The following is a 22,623-nucleotide window of genomic DNA, read 5'->3' on the forward strand; positions in this document are numbered from 1 at the left end:
CATTGATTCCATTGCAGTAGTCTACGTGGCTTATTGCCATTGATTGTATCAGGTTGCTAAATGTTTCCCTCGGGAAGAATTGTTTCACTCGTTTGAGTTTCCACATTGAGTGGAACATTTTCTTTGTTGTGGATTTCACTTGGCTTTCCAGTGTTAAGTTGCGGTCCATTATGACGCCGAGCACTTTCAGGCTATCTGAGATAGGGAGGGTGTAATCTGGGGTGTCCATACTTGTAGGGTTGTCCGCGTTGTGTTGGGATGACAGCGTGTTTTTTCTTTATTGAGTTTTAGTTGAAATGCATTTGCCCATGAGTCCATGATGTTCAAGCTAAGCTTGATTTCGTTGACGATTTCTGTCAGTTTAGTTTTGTGCGGAATGTATATTATGACATCGTCTGCATAGATGAAAGGGTTAAGGCCTTGGTTGGATAAGGACTTGGCTAGTGGGGTCATCATTGGGTTGAAGAGAGTCGGTGATAGCGGTGATCCTTGTGGTACTCCACAGTCTGCTTTCCATGGTGATGATATGTTTGAGTTTGATTTTACTTGATATGTTCTTGTGGTTAGGAAATCCTTGATCCAGCTGAGTATGTTTCCACCTATCCCGAACTTATCTAATAGTCTTATTAATATATTGTGGTTTACCATGTCGAATGCACTCGACATAACGAATTGGAGGAGGAGGAGGATGTTTTTGCCTATTGCTATTTCTTGCTTGAATTTGGCCAGGAGAATGAGTAGTACTGTTTTGTTGCTATGGAAGGGACGGAATCCTGACTGTGATTCATGTAATATTGAGAATTTGCTTATATAATCTGTAAGTTGTTTGGTTACCATGCTTTCCATCATTTTGACTACCAACGGGATAGACGCTACTGGACGGCAATTAGTGATTTCATTTGTTTTTTTCTTTGTATCTTTTGGTATCGGGGTGAGTAGGATATTGCCATTTTCCTTAGGGAAGAGACCTTGTTGGAGCATGTAATTTAGGTGGGATGTGAGGTCTGCTATGAAGTGGTCAGGGGCGGATTTCATTAGGTAGCTGGGACAGGTATCTAGTTTACAGTGAGTGTTGGAGAACCTGCTGATCGCCTGGGTAACTGATTCGACGGTCAGGAGGACAAAGTTTGACCAGGTTCGGTCAGCCGGGTATGCTCCAGAGGTTGGCTCCAGCTCGTTAATGAATTTTTTGATGTCAATGTCCTGAGGTAGCGTGTTGCGTAGGTTTACAATTTTTTCATTTAAATACTTGGCAAGTTTATCTGCAGGTTGGATGCCTGTATTTGTTGTAATGACCAAGTTGGTATCTAGGAGTTTGTTCACAAGTTGGTATAGTTTCATCGTGTCTTTGTAATCAGTCCCTATTTTAGTTTTATAGTATGATCTTTTGGTCTGTCTTATTGCGTATTTGTATTTTCTTTGTGTATGTTTCCATGTGTTGTATGTATGTTCCTCTTTTGCTTTTCTCCATGCTAGTTCTAGTTTCCTGGATTGTGTTTTTAGCTTTTTCAATTCCTCGTTGAACCATGGTATCGAGTTATGTTTACGTGAGGTTCTTGTTTGTAAGGGTGCTATTTCATCTAGTATACTTTTGCATCTTGTATCTCATTCTATAAGGTAGTATATGGAGTCCGTTTGTGCTGTCCATTCGTTATTGTACATCAGTTGCCAAAATGTTTTCATGTCTGCTTGACCTCTTGAGCTGTAGGATGTGTGTTCTTGTATTCATTGTAGGCCTTCCTCCCGCCAGTGTAGGGATAGGTTTAGTTTGTAGTGATCGGTCTAGGGTGTTTCTTTCCATTTAATGTCTATTATTGTTAAGTTCTGGTCTATTGAGAGTTTGTGTGAGATGAGATCGAGTGTGTGCCCTTTGATGCGGGTTGCTTGCATTTGTGGCCAGTTAAGATCTCCTAAGTGGAGGAATTACTTACATTCCCATGCGTTAATAGAGTTTGAGTCTTCTAAGTGAAGGTTGATGTCTCCTAATATTTTAAAGGTAATCAATAGAAATAAAACAAAATAAAACATGGAAAAGAAAATAAGGTGATACCTTTTTTATTGGACATAATACATTTTTGATTAGCTTTGAAGGTAGTCCTTCTTCGTCAGATCAGAAATAAGCAAATGTTGGTAGATGACAGTATATATAAGTGAAACATCAAAGCATTTCAATGACAATCTAACAGGATGAGGGTGGGTTAGGTGAGAGACAGGGAGAGCTGGGTGGATGCATATCTCCCTGCCCCTCATCCACCTGACTCTCCCTGTCTCTCACCTAACCCATCCTGTTACACTGTCTTTGAAATGCTTTGATGTTTCACTTATATATACTGTCATCTACCAACATTTGCTTATTTCCGATCTGACGAAGAAGGGCTACCTTCAAAAGCTAATCAAAAATGTACTAAGTTATGTCCAATAAAAAAGGTATCATTTTATTTTCTTTTCCATGTTTTATTTCTATTGATTACCTCAAGCTATGAATGCTGCCTCTGTAGGATCCCCAGCTCATGGGCATAGTTTGTGGGGGGGGGGGGGCGAGGGGGGGCAGTGCCCCCCCTAACGCAGGGCCGGCACGGCAGGCAGCTCTCCCTTCGTCCCACCCTCAGCTCCCCGTTCCTTCTCCCCCCCCCCCCGGTGCGTTTTACTTTTTTATTTGCAGAGGCAGCGACGACAGTAAAGAAGTAAACACTGCAGGCTCGCCTCCAGTGTCTCCCTTCCCTCACGCAGTTGTCTCGCCTTCGCTGAAACAGGAAATGCATCACGGAAGGCGGGACACTGTGAGGAAAGGGAGAAATTGGAGGGAGCCTGAAGTGTTTACTTCTTTACTACTGTTGCTGCCTCTGCAAATAAAAAGGTTAAACTATAAAGTCAGGAATCAGGCATGGGAGGGGGTGGAATGATCGCGTGTTTGGGGGTCAAAGCTAAGGACCGGCGAGAGGTCATCGTTCTGTATACCACGGCTAATGCTCTGGCCCTGCTGACTTCAGTGTCACATCTCTGCTCAGATCTGGTACAAAGTTGCTGAAAGGGATCAAGCACAACAAGGTGACTGACAGCTTTGCAGTAAAATCACAGGACAGAAGCGGCCCATGCACTTAACAGGTCTTTACAGAGCACAGCTCTGTTGAAGCATATTTTATGGCACATCACATCAATTGATATTGTGGGTTGCAGTTATCCTAATAATTACAGCAGGCAAGATAAGAAGACAGAGAATTTACAAGCAGAGAAGTGGGTGGCATGAGATTAACAGACTCTGCAAAACGCAATCCTTCTGGGGAGGTGGAAAGGCTGCTGTGCAGCATCAACTAGATTATCAATCTGAAAACAAACATCTTGAAAGAAAGGGAGCAGTTAGTGGGTCATTAAAATCTTTATCTCTTACAAAGCAAATGATAGCCAAGCACCGGTAAAAATTAGGCCAGAAGTTCTCCCAAGCGTATTTTAAGCAGGGAAAGGGTTAATAAGACTTTCATTCTAAACAGTGTGTGTTAAGATGAAACCGGATAACCTGTCAAACAAAATTCAAAGACTGAGCCCAAAGGCAGATAATGAAACTGGAGGAAGGATAGGGACAGGGCTACAGATGGTAGTCTGGAAGCATAAGGACACAGGAGGATGGTGGACATGGTGAGTGAAAAAATATCAAATGGAAAGAAGACACTGGGACCAAAGCGAATAGAAAAACGAAATGATCAGACAACAAAGGTAGAAAAAAGTATTTTATTCAGAATTTATTAATTGAAATATGTCAGCTTTTGGAAATGTGCATCTGTGGTATGGGAAAGGGGGTGGGGAAATACTACTGGAGAGGAAGAGGGAGTGCTGGGTAAGGAGGAAAGAAGAAAGGAAGGAGGGAAGAAAGAGCTGGCTTTTTTGGGAATAACCATAATGTAAAGGTATGAGATATCTCATACATATTCATTATGGCTATTCCCAAAAAAAAGCCAGCTCTTGCTCCCTTCCTTCCTTCCTCCATATTAGCATAATTTTCATATAGATATATGCAAATGAATATGCTAATATGCCCCGCCCCTTCCTTTGCCCCCCCCCCCCCCAAATGAAACAGTCAAACTACGCCTATGCCCCAGCTCCAGCTAACCCTATGGAGCAGAAGTCTGGCTCTGCAACTGAACCTGCGCTGTGACTTGACTTAAGGGCTAGGCCCTTGTCCTAATTTTAAACTGTCACCTGGACTCCCTTTTTAGCTGTCCTTAAATGTATTACTATTAGAATGACAATAGCACAGGGGTTTTAATGATGATGAACCCTCAAAGCATGCAGACTTACAGTGATTTGTGAGCTGAGAGAAAATATAAGTATGGGTCTCTGTTCTGTGAAATTCAGAGGCATGCTTCAGCACAAGAATAAATCTCCATAAGAAGAGAGCTTAATATTCCTTGAGAAGGCCCAGCAGCATAAGAGAAAAGGTCATGGCAGACAAAATCCTAGTTTTCAAACATTTTGCTGTCTTGGGAATCTGTAGCTTGAATCTGAGTTTCCAAAAAGCATAACTCACTCACTCCTTATGACTAAAATAAAGCTTGAATATTAGTATGTAATATTTGTTTTGTTTATTCTACATTGTTTATGAAAATGATTGTTTGTTCATGGTCTGTTTACAGTGATGTCTTTATCACTAAAATCTAAGGTTGACAACTGGCTCCATTTTTTTTAGACGGGCTACTCCAGTCCTGGTTTTGCCCCACCAACTGCATGAACAATGTATACAAGGATTAAATTATTCATAAGAACTTAAGAGTAGCCATACTGGATCAGACCAATGGTCCATCTAGCCCAGTATCTTGTCTTCCAAACAATGGCCAAGCCAGATCACAAGTACCTGGCAGAATCCCAAATAGTAGCAAGATTCCATGCTACCAATCCCAGGGCAAGTAGTTGCTTCCCATGTCTGTCTCAATAGCAGACTATGGACTTTTCCTCCAGGAATTTGTCCAAACCTTTTTTAAACCCAGATATGCTAACCACTGTTACTACATCCTCTGGCAAAAGAGTTCCAGAGCTTAACTATTCATTGAGTGAAAAAATATTTCCTCATATTTCTTTTAAAAGTATTTCCGTGTGATTTCCTCAAGTGTCCCCTAGTCTTTGTACTTTTGGAACGATTAAAAAATCAATTTACATTTTACTCATTCTACACCACTCAGGATTTTGTAGACATCAATCATATCTCCCCAATTTCCTAAGGTCTTCCTGCAATATTTCACAGTCCACTCATATTTTAACAACCTTGAATAGTTTTGTATCATCTGCAAATCTGATCACCTCACTCGTCGTTCTGATTTCCATACCATTTATAAATATGTTAAATAGTACCAGTCCCAGTACAGATCCCTTTGGCACTCTACTGTTCGCCCTCCTCCATTGAGAGAAATGACCATTTACCCTACCCTCCCTTTTCTGTCCAATAACCAATTCCTAATCCACACCAAAACCTTGCCTCCTATCCCTTGACTCTTTGAGTCTCTCATGAGGAACTTTATCAAAAGCTTTCTGAAAATCTAGATACACTACATCAACCCTTCACCTTTATTCAAATATTTATTCATATCTTCAAAGAAACAGTTTCTGCTATTTTGCCCGGCACTGACGTCAGGCTTACTGATCTGTAATTTCCCAGATCACCCCTAGAACCCTTTTCAAAAATCAGTGTCATATTGGCCACTCTCCAAACTTCAGATACTACAGATGATTTTAATGACGGGTTACATATTATTAACAGCAGATCAGCAATTTCATGCTTGAGTTTTTTGAATACCCTTGGATGTATGCCATCTAGCTCAGGTGATTTACTACTCTTTAATTTGTCATTTTGGCTCAGTACAACTTCCAGGTTCACTGAGATTTCTTTCAGTTCCCCTGCATCATCACCCTTGAAAACCATTTCTAGTACAGGCAGATCTCTTATATCTTCTTCGGTAAAGACAGAAGCAAAGAATTCATTCAGTTTATCTGCTATGGCCTTGTCCTACCTGAGCATCCCTTTTGCTCCTTCATGAACAAAATGGAACCAGTTGGTAAACCTCCTAAAACCAGTTGGCAAACCTCCTAAAAATCATCATTAGATGGACATTGATTGGAGTGGCCTAGTGGTTAGGGTGGTGGACTTTGGTCCTGAGGAACTGAGTTCAATTCCCACTTCAGGCACAGGCAACTCCTTGTGACTCTGGGCAAGTCACTTAACCCTCCATTGCCCCATGTAAGCCGCATTGAGCCTGCCATGAGTGAGAAAGCACGGGGTACAAATGTAACAAAACATCCTTTTGGCACACTCAGAAAAAAGTCTGAATGAGCATGAGATCCACTCCCACCACTAGGGGTGGTTCTTTCCTTGGGCTAGGGTCAAGCCCAGGGCCAACACAAGGTATAGAAATGAACCCAAGTGATGACTGACCATTTCAGGTGGCATCAATTTGCCCTCTTTTCCAAGCTTTAAAACATGCCAGAAGATATCATTGACGCACAGTTAACCAGATTGTTTAACCAAATATTATTGTAAGTTTAAGGATTATTCAACATGATGATACTTTCAGGGTATCAGATATTCCTCCTCCTTTTTAAAAGTCTTCTTTCTAGTACTACTGTAATTTGGAGTAGTTTGAGATCCCAGCTTCAGAATTCACTACAAAAATCAGGGGTTATCTTATTCCGGATAGGTTACTCAGAATAAAGTTCTAGGATTTTAAAGCATACCATCTCTCCCCTGATCTTCTGACTCATTCTTCACCAAATTCTCATCCCTTTCATAGAGTACAACTTACTGGATCCTCTGTATCCCAAGATTACACTATAGAAGAGTTTCTCATTCATTCTCAAAGTTCCATGCTTTACTGGGGAAATATTCTGGCCTCATACATGACTGATGATACCCTGTAATTTAACTTCATAATCCTGCCTGGGGTTATAGTAAACTCTGCTGTGAGTTCTGAATTTCTATCTTTAGCTCATGGCCACAACCTACACTTGACTAGAGACTACTGCAGGAGTCTCTTCCTGGAGCATGCTCCCAAATAGCCCTGAAGTTTTCCACTTGGGTTCAGAACATAGGGGTACACACATACTGTGCCACACCATCCTGCTTATAATCGAACGAGAAAAACGCCCAAGTTCCGACCTAAATCGGGAGATGGGCGTTTATCTCACAAAAACGAATAACGCGGTATAATCAAAAGCCGAATTTGGACGCTTTCAACTGCACTCCGTCGCGGATGCGGACAAAGTTGACGGGGGCGTGTCGAAGGCGTGTCGAAGGCGGAACTGGGGCGTGGTTATCGGGCGAACAGAGATGGGCGCCCTTTCGCCGATAATGGAAGAAAAATATGCGATTTCAGCGAGAATTTAGGGCACTTTTCCTGGACCCTGTTTTTCCACGAATAAGGCCCCAAAAAGTGCCCTAAATGACCAGATGACCACTGGAGGGAATCGGGGATGACCTCCCCTGACTTCCCCAGTGGTCACAAACCCCCTCCCAGCACAAAATATGACGTTTCACAACTTTTTATTTTCACCCTCAAATGTCATACCCACCTCCCTGGCAGCAGTATGCAGGTTACTGGAGCACTTATTAGGGGGTGCAGTGGACTTCAGGCAGGTGGACCCAGGCCCATCCCCCCCCTACCTGTTACAATTGTGCTGCTTAATGCGTTAGTCGTCCAACCCCCCCAAACCCACTGTACCCACATGTAGGTGCCCCCCTTCACCCCTTAGGGCTATAGTAATGGTGTAGACTTGTGGGCAGTGGGTTTTGAGGGGGATTTGGGAGGCTCAACACACAAGGGAAGGGTGCTATGCACCTGGGAGCTCTTTTACCTTTTTTTTTTGTTTTGTAAAAGTGCCCCCTAGGGTGCCCGGTTGGTGTTCTGGCATGTGAGGGGGACTAGTGCACTACGAATCATGGCCCCTCCCACGAACAAATGCCTTGGATGTATTCGTTTTTGAGCTGGGCGCTTTCATTTTCCATTATCACTGAATAACAAAAACGCCCAGCTCACAAATTAGCGAATAACATATGGGCGTCTATTTTTTTCAAAAATACGTTTGGGTCCGCCCCTTCACGGACCCGTTCTCGGAGATAAACGCCCATGGAGATAGGCGTTTTCGTTCAATTATGCCCCTCCATATGACACTGATGTAAAACAAGTGTATATAGATTAGCGGAGACCTGCTGAAACTCAGTAAAGGGAATTGTTCATTAGCTTTGGCACTGTGAGCACATCTTAACCCCCTCCCTGTCACCATCACTCTCTCTAATTATTCTCCCTATCCTCAGCAACCACACAATTTTTCGCTCTCTCTCTCCCTCTCTCTCTCTCTCTCTCTTTCTCTCTCTCACTCCCTCTTCCTGTCCTCAACACATTCTCTTTCTGAACCCATTTTCCTGTTCTCAGAACCCTCACTCATTTTCTCTTTCTGAGTTCTCCCTTCATGTCTCTATCAAACTCTCACTTTCTCTCTCCATCTGCCCTTTTCTCACAGTGTTCCATAATCTCTCTCTCTCTCTCTCTCAATCCCTCTTCCCTGTCCCCAGCACCCACTCCTATTATCTTTCAATTTCTCCTCCATGTCTGGCTTCCTTCTCTTGCAACCTACGACAGCGTCTCCTTTATACTGAGGCCTGCATGGATTCAGTCCTCTTTTAATGCATCTGTCCATTTCACTGTAGCTGCTTCCATCAGGACTGCCACTGCTCAAAAATACTCAATGCAGTCTCTCCACCATCATGAGAGCTTGCTACTCTTGACCACTCTTCTTCCTGGCTGCTACTGATCATGGCGGCACCGTGATCCCGACTTTCAGGTGTACACATGCATCACTGTTGGTGGGACTGCTCATTGCACCACGGCTCTATAGAACTCTGGGGCCATTTGTTATAGTGACCACCAAAGGCAAATTGGACCACAGGGAGAGGGGAACATGGAGAGAGAGGTGGGGTGTAAATGAGATTAAAATTTTCATTAAATTTTACTGCCATTAGCAGTGGGAGCAAGGCTGCTGTTGGTGTTGGCCCCACTAGGTGTTGAGCTCTAGAGGCACCCAGAGGAAGAGGGAGAGAGGGAGAGAGATGTTACTGGAGTGGGTTAGGTGAGCAAGAGGAAGAATCAAGACAGAGAGAGAAAGAGACCAGATGGGGGGGGGGGGGGGACCAATGGACCCACAGTAGAAGGAATGGAGAGTTTCCGAACCATGGAAGGGGGGGGGGGAATGTGAGGGGAGAAACAGGAAGAGACGTCATTACCTCAGGGTGAAAAGAGTGGAGGGTGCCAGAGGAAGGGATGAGAGGGGGAGAGACAAGGACACAGAGAAGAGATGCTGGACAGAGAGGGAGCTTAGGTAGAATGGGACATACAGAGGGGCAATGCTGAATGGGGAAGGGATAGGGACATAGAGGGGCAACATTAGAAGATGGTGAGATAAGGACATATTTATTTATTGGGATTTATATTCTGCCTTCTTGAAAAAATTCACCCAAGGCAGTGTACAGCTAGAATTTAGGAACATAGGAACATAGGAAACAGACAATCATAGCAAGAAAAATATTCAAATAGCAATATATAGTATGGCATAGTATGCAGCTTAAAATGTCAACACGATACGCAATAAGACATTTGAATAGACATCATAGGGTATAAGCAAAGGTGAAAACACACAGATAGATAAGATAGATTAATAAGACTAAGAAAACCAGGGACTAATTTAAAGAAAGTTGCATGTGAAGTCATAAAGGTGCATAAATATAATCTCAGTTAGAGTAGGAATGGATAAGAAAGTCCTGCATTAGATTTTGTGTGTGTGACTAGCTAGATAGTTGCTTCATCCATTAAAAGCTTGGGAGAAGAGACAAGCTTTCACCTGCTTCCTGAAGTAAATAGTCTTGTGTTGCATGAAGTCTTTCAGGGAGTGTGGGGGCTACTCTGGAGAAGACTCGTTGATGGGTGACACGTGATTGTGTGATGTCCTTTGGAGAGGGTGTGGTTAGGGGTTACCTTGGGAGGGCCTTAGTGACCTTGGAGGTGTGTAGAGGCAGATCTCTGTTCATCAAGTACTCTGACCAAGTACCTTGAAGGTCATACACACAGTTTTAAATTTAACCCTGTATTGTACTGGTAGTCAGTAAAGCTGTTGCAGAAAATGACATGATGTGGTCACATCATATACAATCTACTATAAGTCTTGCTGCAGCATTCTGAATCAACTGGAGCTTGTGCAAACCTGTTGTGTACAGGCCGGTGTAGAGTGCATTGAAGTGATCCAGTCTTGATGTTATCATGGCATGAACCAGTGTGACAAGGCTTTCCTTCTCAATGTGTGGAGAGAGGCAGTGTAGTTGCGTAAATAATAAAAGCAGCTCTTGAAGGTTGCTTGGATTTGTAGGATCATTCTAAGTTCTGAGTCTAGTTGTACCCGTTTCCGCATACAGTTCAAACTCCTCTTATTGACCTATAAGTGCATTCACTCTGCAGCTGTGTCAGAAACGGGCCTTTTTTACTAGTTGTAGATAGTTTGCTGAAATCTTCGGCCCAGTGTGCAGTGGCGGCCAAAAAAAGCAAACAGGATGCTAGGAATTATTAGAAAAGGGATGCAAAATAAGACCAAGAATATTATAATGCCTCTGTATTGCTCCATGGTGTGACCTCACCTTGGGTATTGCAATCACTTCAGTTCACTGTATCTCAAAAAAGATATAGCAGAATTAGAAAAGGTTCAAATAAGAGCAACCAAAATGATAAAGGGGTTGGAACTCCTCCCATATGAGGGAAAGGCTAGAAAGGTTAGGGGTCTTCAGCTTGGAAAAGAGATGACTGAAGGGGGATATGATTGAGGTCTACAAAACCCTGAGTGGTGTAGAACGGGTAGAAGTGAATTGATTATTTACTCTTTCAAAAAATATAAAGACCAGGGGACACTCAATGAAATTACACAGAAATACTTTTAAAACAAATAGGAGGAAATATATTTTTTCACTCAAAGAACTTGCTGCCGGAGGATCTGGCAACAGCGGTTAGCATATGTGGGTTTAAAAAAGGTCCTGGAGGAAAAGTCCACTGCTTGCCCTGGGAATGGTAGCATGGAATGTTGCTACTAATTGGGTTTCTGCCAGGTATTTGTGACCTGGTTTGGCCACTATTGGAAACAGGAAACTGGGCAAGATGGACCATTGTCTGACCCAGTATAGCTGTTCATATGTTGTTATGTTCTACTCCCCGCCCCCTGTGCTAGAAAATAATTTCTATTTTCTATCATGGAGATCAGCTCGTGCTGATCACAGCAATTCCAAGGACCTCTCAGCGTTCTGTTTTGCCACATGCTATCCACGAGGTAGCCCTACCTACCACCCTTTAGTAAAAGAGCCCCTTAGGGACCAAGTAGGGTCTGTGGTATTTCCTAAGATAGAGAAAATAGGCAGACTAGAGTGACCTTTTGGTTTTTATCTGCCATCATATTCTCTGTTTCTGTATTTCAGTGTTAGAATTCATCTCTCCCTCTCCCCAGCTTTCTTGCACACTGTTGAAACTGCACAGTGAGATGATGTGAGATCCCTGAAAATGAAAGCTCAGAGTGTTAGCCAGGGGGGTTATTCAAATCACAACACAATTGTCTTTAATTTTGTTTCAATAATTCAAAGCACTCACTAGTATGGGCTAGAGTCTTATTAAATACTTCAGAGGGTTTATTAGTTTTTCTGAGGCATGTTGCATAACACCCATTTGGAGAGGCATTGTACTGACAGCTACTTGAGGCATCCGTCAGGGTCCTTGGCGAGACTCTCCCTGTTGCTAATAAAATGTTGCATCTCTCCCCAGTGAATATACATTTTTCTGTTACCAGAGTGAGGGTGGGATGGTGCTGGGGGGGGGGGGGGGGGGGGGGAGGAGAGGAGGAAGCAGTCAGCTAAAATAAAAGTGCACTTTTCTGTAAACATTGTTCAGCCAGCAGGAGAACTAGGTTGAAAACCACATGCAGCAAAAAGAATGACATACATACACAATTTATGACAGTAATAGATGCATATATAAATACATACATACATGCAACAGAATGGATAGATAAATAGTGATGATAGGCAGGTATGGCATTATAAATAACTAACTGCATATTATAAGTAATTAGGGTACATACTTTAAGTATCAGGATATGTTTATGTATAAAGAGGTTTGTACAGTAATTCATGGTATAAGATCCTTGAGTAGATGGTTACTGGCTCAATGGATTAATGTGTAGAAGATCCGGGCTTCATACTGTAGCCCAACTTTTCCTCAGGCTAAGCACTGTGGATACTTCAGGCAGAGGTCACAGCCCTGGGAAATGATGGAGCCACAGCCATTGTGCAACAGCGATGCCTGGTGACCAGGTTCAGGATACAGAGTAGGCAGTGCAGACATGGAGCCAGTCAGAGTCAGAGAAGCAGTGAAAATCACACGGGCCACACAAGCCTCTCCTCTGAATTTTAAAACAGAAGAGGAGAGGAGAGGAGAGGGAGACATGCATAAACCCACCACAGTGGACCAGGTCCCTTTATATACAAATGAAGAAGAATGGAAAAAGTGTGGTCTTTGGTTAGTTATCTTAAATGCTAATTCTTCCTTCTCTGCCTATCCTACAAGATCTCTCTTTTTTACTGGTTTGATCTTTATCTAACTCATAGGGAAAAATCTCAAAAAACATTTTCACACATGCCAAATAGCAACCCTGGACCCACCCATGAGGAAATCCATAGGAGTGTTCATGTACATGCTATCTGAGCATAGGGTTACATATTATATAACACGCTGGCTAGGCCTAGCACTGTTCCTTGTTGCACCCAGAAGGGTACGTTGCCATCATCAGAATGTATCTTGGATGAATGCAGCACAAGAAATCCATCTTCCGTCTGATTTGTTGTCTTTTTAAAATTGTTTGTAAGTGTTGAGTTATAGTAGATGCTGTTTTATATAGCAAGGTTTTGTTCAACGTTGCACATGTATAGTGGGTGAGGAAGAGCAGATATTGCTTTAAAATTTTAGAACTCAGTTCAAGAGTGCATACAGATATAACTTTTTTGGGGTGTTATTAGGGTACCCAACAGCATAAATTCTAAAAGGAATAGGTGTATGGTAATACTAGCCTTAGTGAGTGAAGTGTCAGAAACAAATGTGCTCCCTCTTATCCTTAGATCCAAGTTCACCGTACCCTAAATACAGTACAGTAGGTTTTTGGTGAGTTTTGGAGGGCTCACAGTTTCTACCATGAGTGAAACAGGTAGAGTGAGATATGGGCCTTTCTCTCTACAGTGCATTGCACTGACCACTATACTACTCCAGGAACCTGCTTGCTACTCTAATAGAACTGTTTATAAAATCTGAAGCTGTCATAGTGACTGGTAAGTATTATTTTTATTCACATCTTTGGGGGGTGGGAGAGGATCATTGACCACTGTGGGAGTAAGGGGGTCATCCCTGATTCCTTCCAGTGGTCACCTGGTCATTTAGGACACCTTTCTGTGCCTTATTCATTCTAAAAATTGGACACCTGCCCCAACCATCTACTTAAATCCACCCTTGACCGCTTCATAGCAGACCTCACATCCCATCTAAACTACATGCTCCAACAAGGTCTATTCCCTGAGGAATATGGCAACATCCTACTCACCCCATTACCAAAGGACACCAAGAAAAAAAAAACAGTGATCTCACCAACTACCGCCCAGTTGCATGTATCCCACTAGTAGTTAAACTGATGGAGAGCATGGTGACCAAACAGCTTACTGACTACCTGGACAAGTTCTCTATACTACACAAATCACAATCAGGATTTCACCCCCTCCATAGCACTGAAACTGTGCTAGTCACTCTCCTGGCCAAATTCAAGCAGGAAATAGCTACAGGTAAAAGTATACTTCTCCTCCAATTCAACATGTCGAGCGCATTCGACATAGTAAACCATAATATTCTACTAAATCTTCTTGACTACTTCGGGATTGGTGGAAATATACTTAGCTGGATCAACGGTTTTCTAAACTCTAGAACATGTCAAGTAAAATTTAATTCAAACATATCACCAACGTGGAAAGCAGACTGCGGAGTCCCTCAAGGATCACCACTATCACCAACATTCTTCAACATAATGATGATCCCACTGGCTAAGTCCTTATCCAATCTAGGCCTCAACCCGTTCATCTATGGAGATGATGTCACAATTTACATTCCCTTCAGGCACGACCTGACAGAAATCACCAATGAAATCAAGCTTGGTTTGAACACCATGGACTCATGGGCAAATTCATTTCAACTGAAACCTAACACTGAAAAAACTCACTGCCTCATCCTCTCATCTCAACATAATAAGCTCAAACCTACAACCTTAAACACCCCAGACCACACCCTCCCTATCTCAGATAGCCTAAAAATACTCGGCGTTACAATCGATCGCAACCTAACACTTGAAAGCCAAATAAACTCCACTACAAAGAAAATGTTCCACTCAATGTGGAAACTTAAACGGATAAAGCCTTTCTTCCCGAGAGATGTATTTCGCAATATAATACAATCAATGGTATTAAGCCATTCAGACTACTGCAACGGAATCTATGCAGGATGTAAAGAACAACTTACAAAGAAAATCTAGACCGCTCAAAACACAGCAGCAGTCTATACAGAACACAGAGCTTACAGCATGTCATACAAAACAAATCTATATTCAAATTCTGGTGTCACTTCAATAACAGCAGCACAAAATCCCTCCAGTACCAAATACTGTGAAGTAACACAAAACTCTGCAAATATACTGTTCAGAAACTATTTAGGAAACAGTACCTAAGGATAGCAGACCAACAACATTTCCATTTGGAGTTGGTGGAGGTAGTTATCATTAGAGATGGTAGGGAAGCAGAAGTAGATACCAATTATGAGGATTTTTTCCCCCATATGGCATTTGAAGACCAAATTTCAGACTGACAGAAGCTTCCTTCATTAGGTTTATATGAAAGTGTTTTGTGTGTGTATGTGATTGACAGTTTATACATGTTATAAGGTTTATCTTTCCTATCTTATTGTGTAGTTTTTTTTTCTTCTATCTTCTTATTAGTTGATTTTAATTGTACACCACTGAGATTTTCTTGGCTAAGCAGTATATCAATATTTTTATTAAATGTATTAAACTAAACTACCTGACTCTCTAGTTCTCTGCCTTTTCCCAGCTTGCAGGCACAGATGGCTTTCAAGGAAAGCACAGGCTTGCTGTCTATGCCCAACTTTTGGTGATATACCCCCACCTCTTAGTGACATACTTGTTGAGAACCACTGGGATAGAGAAAAAGAAAGCATGTGTTTTGGAGAGGAAAGAGAGGAAGGCACCAGTGTGTGTCTGTTTAGGGATGGGAAAGAAGAACAAGAGAGGCAAAATCAGTAGTGGAGGAAGGAGGATAGAGAAAGAGAGAAAAAAAATAATTAGTCTTGCCTCTGTCTCTTTCTGAACCTTGGCCTCTCCCTACCTCACCTCACCTCACCTCACCTCACAAACTGGTGATTTTGTCCATCTTTGTACCCTATACTGATGCTTTTTTCTATCCACCCCCCGCCTCCCCCCCCCCCCCCCCCCCCCATTTTTCTCACAGTGGTGCTTTTGTCAGCAGAAAAGGAACCAGCAAGTGTACTGTTTTCATATGCCTTCTGGTAGCAGAGAAAGGATTGCACTATGGCTGAACTCTTTGGCCAGTTGCAAGGGTTGAGGTTGCAGCATGGGGCAGTGGCATCAGTTCTTCTGAGAACAGCCCTGCATGTAAAATGCATATCCTACAAATTCAGCGTTGTCCTTTCCAAACTACCAGTTCCATGTTTGTGGCTGCAGCTGCATAAACGTCAAAGACATTGGGGGGAGACTATAGCCAAACCAGAGATTGTTGTAAGTTGGAAAGGATTGGTATCACCTCTATTCTTCCTTTCTTAGGATTTCCAGATTTGATCATGAGAGTCAAATAGAGGTCTCTTTTTAAGAATAATCATAATAAGCCAATTAGCCTTGCCTCCAGAGCAAATGTCTGCAAATATAAGGCTTGCTTATATCTTGAATGTCTGAAACTCCATTTCTTGATGACCACAAATAAATCTGAGCATAGATATTCAGCCGGCAGCACTCAGCATTTTGCTAACTGCTGCTGGAGTAGAGGAGTAGTCTAGTGGTTTAGTGGGTTTTGATCCTGGTGAGCTGGGTTTGATTCCCAGTACTGCTCCTTGTGACTCTGGGCAAGTCACTTAAACATCCATTGCTCCAGGTACAAAATAAATACCTGTATATAATATGTAAACCACATTGATTGTAACACAGAAGGGCTGTATATCAAGTTCCCTCCTGTCATGAAATGCCTATCCACCCACCTGGGGTTACCTCGCAGCCACTTAAAGGGTTTATCCCCAGCACAGCTCAGGTCCACCTGCACCTTCTGCTTATGCTTTACACTAGCACCCTCCTCCCACTGACTGGGTCACAACCGCCTCTGGGCGAGTCTCCCGCTTTCAAATTATCCCCAGTGATTTCTAGGTTACTGGAGCCACACTCACAGTGGTCCCACAGTTCCCAGGAAGCACTCATAGACCCAACACAGAGACCACCAGGATTCTTTATCAGTCCAGACAAGCAGGGCGAACAAACAATTATGTTTATTCTAATATTGAACAGTGGAACAAAATAGTGCAAATAGCAAACAATAACAGGTAACTGAAATGTAGATCAATTATAACACTAACTAAACATTGCATACTGTCCAAACAGTACCTGGGAAGATCAGGGCATATAATTTACTGAGCCTCTGCAAAGGGATCTGTCTCTCTTTTCTTCTGGACTAAGACTGAATCAACAGCCAGCAACTGCTGCTGGGTAATTTCAAACTCCAGACCAATCAGAGCCCAGTCAACAAGATTTAAAAATATAATGCTGCTTGCTTCCTGCTTGTGTTAAAGAAAAAGAAAATTCAGGCAAGTGCTAAACGCTAGAGACGCCCATAGGAATATACTGATGTCTGTAGCATTTAGCACGCCTATTTTTAGCATGCGCTAAAAACACTAGCGCACCTTAGTAAAAGACCCCCTCAGTTCCCTGTAACAGTTTTACAGCAAAGAAGCACCACTTGCTGGCCAACTAGGAGAAATACACTTTAGGACATAATTAAAACAGGAAAATATCTAATACATTTTACAGGCTTAAAGCACACTGTTTCATCACACCTTCCCTTTTCCTTTTCCCTCCTTATGCCCGGTTATTCAGGCTACAGCTGCTGGTTCTCCTACCTCGACCACTAAGAAGAAGCTAACACTTCACTTCCCAGTACTTCTATCAGCTGCATACCTTCTCCTGCCTGACCTGACATCTCCACCAGTATGCCCTAATTTTGCACCAGACCCAGTGCTAGTGGCTGTACAAGTCCAGCATCAGCCGCTGCTGTTGTGGGTCATCTCAGAGGAAATCTCTCATTACAACTCAAAGAGGCACCAGAGCTCAAAGCGGTCTCCACCAATCGACTCGCTTCCCCTGGTCCTCCAAACTGACTTCCATGCCAAAGATAACTCCTGTTACTTTATTTTATCTATCTCTATGTTCCATCTTTGCTTACACCCTATGCTGTCTATTAAAATGTTTTTATTGTGCATTGTGTTGACATTATAATGTAGCATACTATGCCATATTTTGTATTGTTTGAATATTTTTACTGCTGTAATTGTTTATTGCTTATGTTTGACTTATTTTTGTTGTACACTGCCTTGAGTGAATTCCTTCAAAAAGGTGGTAAATAAATCCTAATAAAATAAATATTCAATGCCAGACCACGTCTGGGCTCCAGCTTTGAATATCTGGACATACAGGGTCAACAAAACATAGCTGGTTATGGTGAATTGCATAAAGATAGGACCGAGTTTAATGCGGTCCTATTTATGCAGATATCCTAGCTACTTAAGTGCTGAGTATGAGCACTTAACCGGCTAAGTTCCGACTCGCCCAGGGAACACCAACAAAATAGCTGGTTTTGGTTTTGGTGCTAACCAGGCATTTTCAGCAGCACTGTCCAGTTAAGTGCTGAATATTATTTATTATTATTATTATTATTATTATTGCATTTGTATCCCACATTCCCCCACCTATTTTCAGGCTCAATGTGGCTTACATAGATTTGATAACATTGTCATAGCTGGATATCAGATACAGTTAGTTATGTGTAGCGATTAAGGAAGGGGAGAGGGAAGAAGGAAGAGAGTTGTTGAGGTAATTGTATAGGGTGTGCGTTCATAATTGAGTGGACTTAGTTAAGTTATAGGTTTTCATTATAGGCCTTGTTGAAGAAGAATGTTTTCAGAGATTTTCGAAACATAGTTTTTTCTTTGGTTGCTTTCAGGTCTGTAAGTAACGCATTCCATATCTGTGTGCTCTTGTAAGAGAAGGTAGTGGCGTGTATAAGCTTGTATTTAAGTCCTTTGCAGCTGGGGTAGTGCAGGTTGAGAAATTTGCGAGATGATTTTGTGGCGTTTCTAGGAGGTAGGTCCACTAGGTTTAGCATATAGATTGGGGCATCTGCATGAATGATTTTGTGTACAATCGTGCAGATCTTGAACGCAATGCGTTCTTTAAGTGGAAGCCAGTGAAGTTTTTCTCTTAGGGGTTTTGCGCTTTCATATTTGGTTTTTCCAATGACAAGCGATTTAAATGGCCAGAAGCCATTTCTGGCTGTTTAAATTGCTTTGAATATCTACCCCCTGATTTTCAGGAGCTCCACAGTGAATCAGATCTTACATAGCCTTAAAGTTTTCTGAGTTCCAGAGCATCACATTCTTTCAAGTACTTGAGCTTTGCCTGTGTATGAGCAGCTTCAAAACTGTATGGGGCTTGAGAATTAGTGTGCTTAGCAGAGATCCCTCTGCCAAGTCCCGTTATGCTCACCTTCTGATATTTGTGTAGCTTATGATTAATGTACCAGTGAAGGACTTAACCGAATACTAGAACACAAAGGTAATTGTGGCTTCATGGCATTTATCTGAGCCAGAAAGCTGCCAAGTACTAACAAAAATGCCAGTGTGATCAAGTCAACAAGTTAGAATACATGAACACATTTTATAAATGGGCAGCCAAATTATAATTAGACACAGAATAAAACCAGGTTTTTAATCCAAGGCCTTCACGTCCCATCCCTTGGAACCAACTCCATTTTTATTAAGTCAGGGTAACCCAGTTTTCATGTGACCAATGATCCCTCCGGATTCCATAAACGTCAACTAAAGTAGCAAGCACAAATCAACACATGTAGCTGATTTGCACATGCAACTTAATTGATTAACAAGCCAATCAGTGCCAATAATTAGCTGCTAGCAACCAATTATGGGTGTTAATTTGGCCTTATTTTGGATTTATGCACAGATTGTATTCTATAACGATCCGTGCGTAAATCCTAACGTGTATAACTTTTTGTGCTGCCGCTCGCCTCGTCTCTCCACCCTGCCACTGCCACCCCCATCCCCACCCTCACCTTAAAATCCTCTCAGCGTCTTCACCCAGCAGCAGCAGCAGCATTACTCATAGGCTGCTTGCGGTCTGCTTCAGGACGTCCTCCCTGAACCATCCCACTCCATTCTGCAGGCAGCCTATGAGTGCTGCTGCCGCTGCCAGGTGAAGACACTGAGAGGATTTTAAGGGGGGGCCGGGTCTGACAGGGGTGCATACACCACGACACACATACGCCACTGAGCTGGATATTTAATGCTGGTGCCTGGATTAGGCCTGGTTCTGAATATTACTACTACTACTACTATTTAGCATTTCTATAGCGCTACAAGGCGTACGCAGCACTGCACAAACATAGAAGAAAGACAGTCCATGCTCAAAGAGCTTACAATCTAATAGACAAAAAATAAAGTAAGCAAATCAAATCAATTAATGTGTACAGGAAGGAGGAGAGGAGGGTAGGTGGAGGCGAGTGGTTACAAGTGGTTACGAGTCAAAAGCAATGTTAAAGAGGTGGGCTTTCAGTCTAGATTTAAAAGTGGCCAAGGATATTCTTGCAGTGATTACAGTATCCGAATTCAAGAAAGCCTGGGACAACTACAGATCTTTGAGGACTCCTGGGCGTAGGAGAAAGCTGAACTCCACACAGTGTGGGAAGCTGCCTCGGTTTATTACCTTGGCTGTCACTTGTCAGAGCTCCCCTACTGCTGCTCCTGCACTCAAGAGTGAGTTGAATCCAGTGCTCAGCAGGGCCATAGTGAGGTATGTGCAACCAGTGCAGGCGCACAGGCTATGGGGGAGGGGGGGAACTGCACACTATCCACTGCCTCCTCTCTTTGGGTGCGTTTCCAGCTCAAGATGCTCCAGGTGCCCAGTACACTTTCTCCTCATTTCATTCAGCCTGGGGAATATGACAGAGGCCAAAAGGACTCAAAGGCTCAGAAGGGGAAAGAACAGTTGCTGAGCACAGTGTGTGTCCTACACAAGCCATGTCAAATTCATTTCAAATTTTCAAAAATATGTGTGTAAGTGCAAACTTCCTCAGCTCTACCCTCAGAAGCATCCCCTTAAACAGGAAGTAAACCTACACTTCAGGCAAGTAATTCTGTACCAGAAGAAATGTCTTTGAAAATTATCCTCTTTGAGAACAGTTTTCAAAAGCCATTTCCTCACATATATAGGTTGTATGAAAAATGCCCATGCTGTGCATGAAACAGAGTGCACACAGGGATCACCAATGTACATAGCTTTACCTATAGAAAGTAAAGAGTCTCAGAGGCAGGGTTAGGTCAGGGCAGCACAGTTGTGCATTTTCTGAAACTGTATGTATTAGTTTTCAGAGACAAAGTTTTTGCTGAAATGGTGGAAATTTCTTTAGGTTCTTTTCCTTCAGCAGTTTTTTTTTTCATTTCAGTTTTTTAAAAATGTTGTTTCAGTAAAGATACATTAATAGAACAGAACATTTCAAAAGAAAGGAACACTACCATAATGTGCAGAATTAGAACGAACTAAGCAGCAATTTAGTACTAATGTCCTATATCAGTACAAGCAGATCAGAGGGAAACAGCAACACAGTTAGTTGATTGTGGAGCAACAGAAGTATAGAAAGCCACAGATGAGCCAGAATATGGAAGAAGGAAATTTATTAAAAGACCTGACAAGGCCCGTGTTTCGACAAATGCCTGTGTCAGGGGGTCATGGTGTTGCTTCATGTAATTTTTCAATCATTGTGATTGCGGAACTCATATTAGAACACCCTGACCCTTGACACATGCATTTGCCGAAACATGAGCCATGTCAGGTCTTTGAATAAATTGACTCCCTCTGTATTCTGGCTTCGCCTTGTTGTTTCACCTATAGCTCTCTACACTTCTATTGCTCTTATATATCAGCACAGCAGTAATACCATTAGCCTAATAACAACACTACCATGGCGATATAAATAATGAAGATTACTCCATTAAAGGTATCTAAAGGAGCCCAAATTCTTGCAAAAGAGGAGGAGAAATTCCTTCTCCTTGCTGCAATCCCTCCCTATTTATGAGAAACACAAACCCACCAAGCATACATAGACTAACTCTAGAAGTGGCTTTCCACTTCTTTTGGCAGTTTTCTAAAGGAAGGCATGCATGCACTCTCTCCTTGAGAATTGGCGCAGAGTAAAGGTACCTGTGGATTTTGCATCAAGATGTGGCTTGGAAAATTATCCTGTGAATGTATGGGGTTGTTCAGCTACCTTCCAGAAGGAAATTGGACGTACAAGCCTGTGCATCCTGGTGGACCTAACCAGTCTGTCCTGAAACACATGAAGCCACTTCGTAATTCTGTAACTAGAGGGCGTGGATTTCATCTGAACTAGATTCCTGGATCCAAACGGATCTAAATCCAGAAGCAGACATTTAGGGTTCAGGTTTCCCTGCTTCAGTAAATTGGATCTACTAAAATGTGGAAAGCAATTACTGCATGAATTAGCATGCAGTAACTTAGCACTCAGTCACGGTAACAATTCTATTCTGCTGTAACACTTACCCCAGATTCTATATATGGTGCCTAAATTTGGGTGCAGATATTTGGGCGCCAGTCCAAGATGTGTGCCCAATTAAATTGACTAAGGATCTAATTAGTGCCAATAAATGAGTGCTAATTGACACTCATTGGTACTAACTTGAAATTGGGCGCTCATCTGTGAATGCACATTATAGAACTATCCGTTAAGCCCGTAAAAACAGGTGAGATTTCCAGCTACCCTCCTCGCCGCCGCTCCCTCCCCCGCTCCGTGCCGGGCCCCCTGCACTGACCTGACAGCGCCTCTCACCTCCGTGTGAAAGCGCTGCAGGCAGCAGCAGATTGCTCTGCTGCTGCCTGCAGCGCTTCCACACGGAGGTGAGAGGCACTGTCAGGTCAGTGCAGGGGGCCCGATATGGAGGGGGGCGGGAGCGGCGGCGGGGTCGGGTGGGGGAGGGTGGAGGTTGGTGCGCGCGATGTTCATTTCCAGGCTCCAGCGGCTACGGCAGCGTCCGACAGTCCGACTCCGTTTCCCTCTCTGTTCCGCCCTCTGACATCATCACGTCTTGACATGAGGGCGGGACAGAGAAGGAAGTCTCTACTGCGCATTTGCTGGTGAGTCGGTCACTTGCCATT

The 22,623-nt window shown here is 42.8% G+C and overlaps 1 protein-coding gene and 2 long non-coding RNA genes across 8 annotated transcripts in view; 2 read left to right on the top strand and 1 right to left on the bottom strand.

The window, feature by feature from the left end:
• Positions 1-22,623, top strand: part of EBF4 (EBF family member 4) — a 470,543-nt gene that overhangs the window by 283,602 nt on the left and 164,318 nt on the right. The window lies entirely within an intron of this gene.
• Positions 2,974-17,164, bottom strand: LOC115461240. Its single transcript, XR_003940676.1, has 3 exons — positions 17,067-17,164; positions 16,708-16,713; positions 2,974-2,984 (listed from the first exon to the last, which is right to left on the bottom strand). It is a non-coding gene; the product is annotated as an uncharacterized LOC115461240 (long non-coding RNA).
• Positions 3,586-20,216, top strand: LOC115461239. Its single transcript, XR_003940675.1, has 3 exons — positions 3,586-3,595; positions 6,039-6,041; positions 20,030-20,216. It is a non-coding gene; the product is annotated as an uncharacterized LOC115461239 (long non-coding RNA).

Source organism: Microcaecilia unicolor, chromosome 2 (assembly GCF_901765095.1).
Source record: "Microcaecilia unicolor chromosome 2, aMicUni1.1, whole genome shotgun sequence".
Classification (NCBI taxonomy): domain Eukaryota; kingdom Metazoa; phylum Chordata; class Amphibia; order Gymnophiona; family Siphonopidae; genus Microcaecilia; species Microcaecilia unicolor.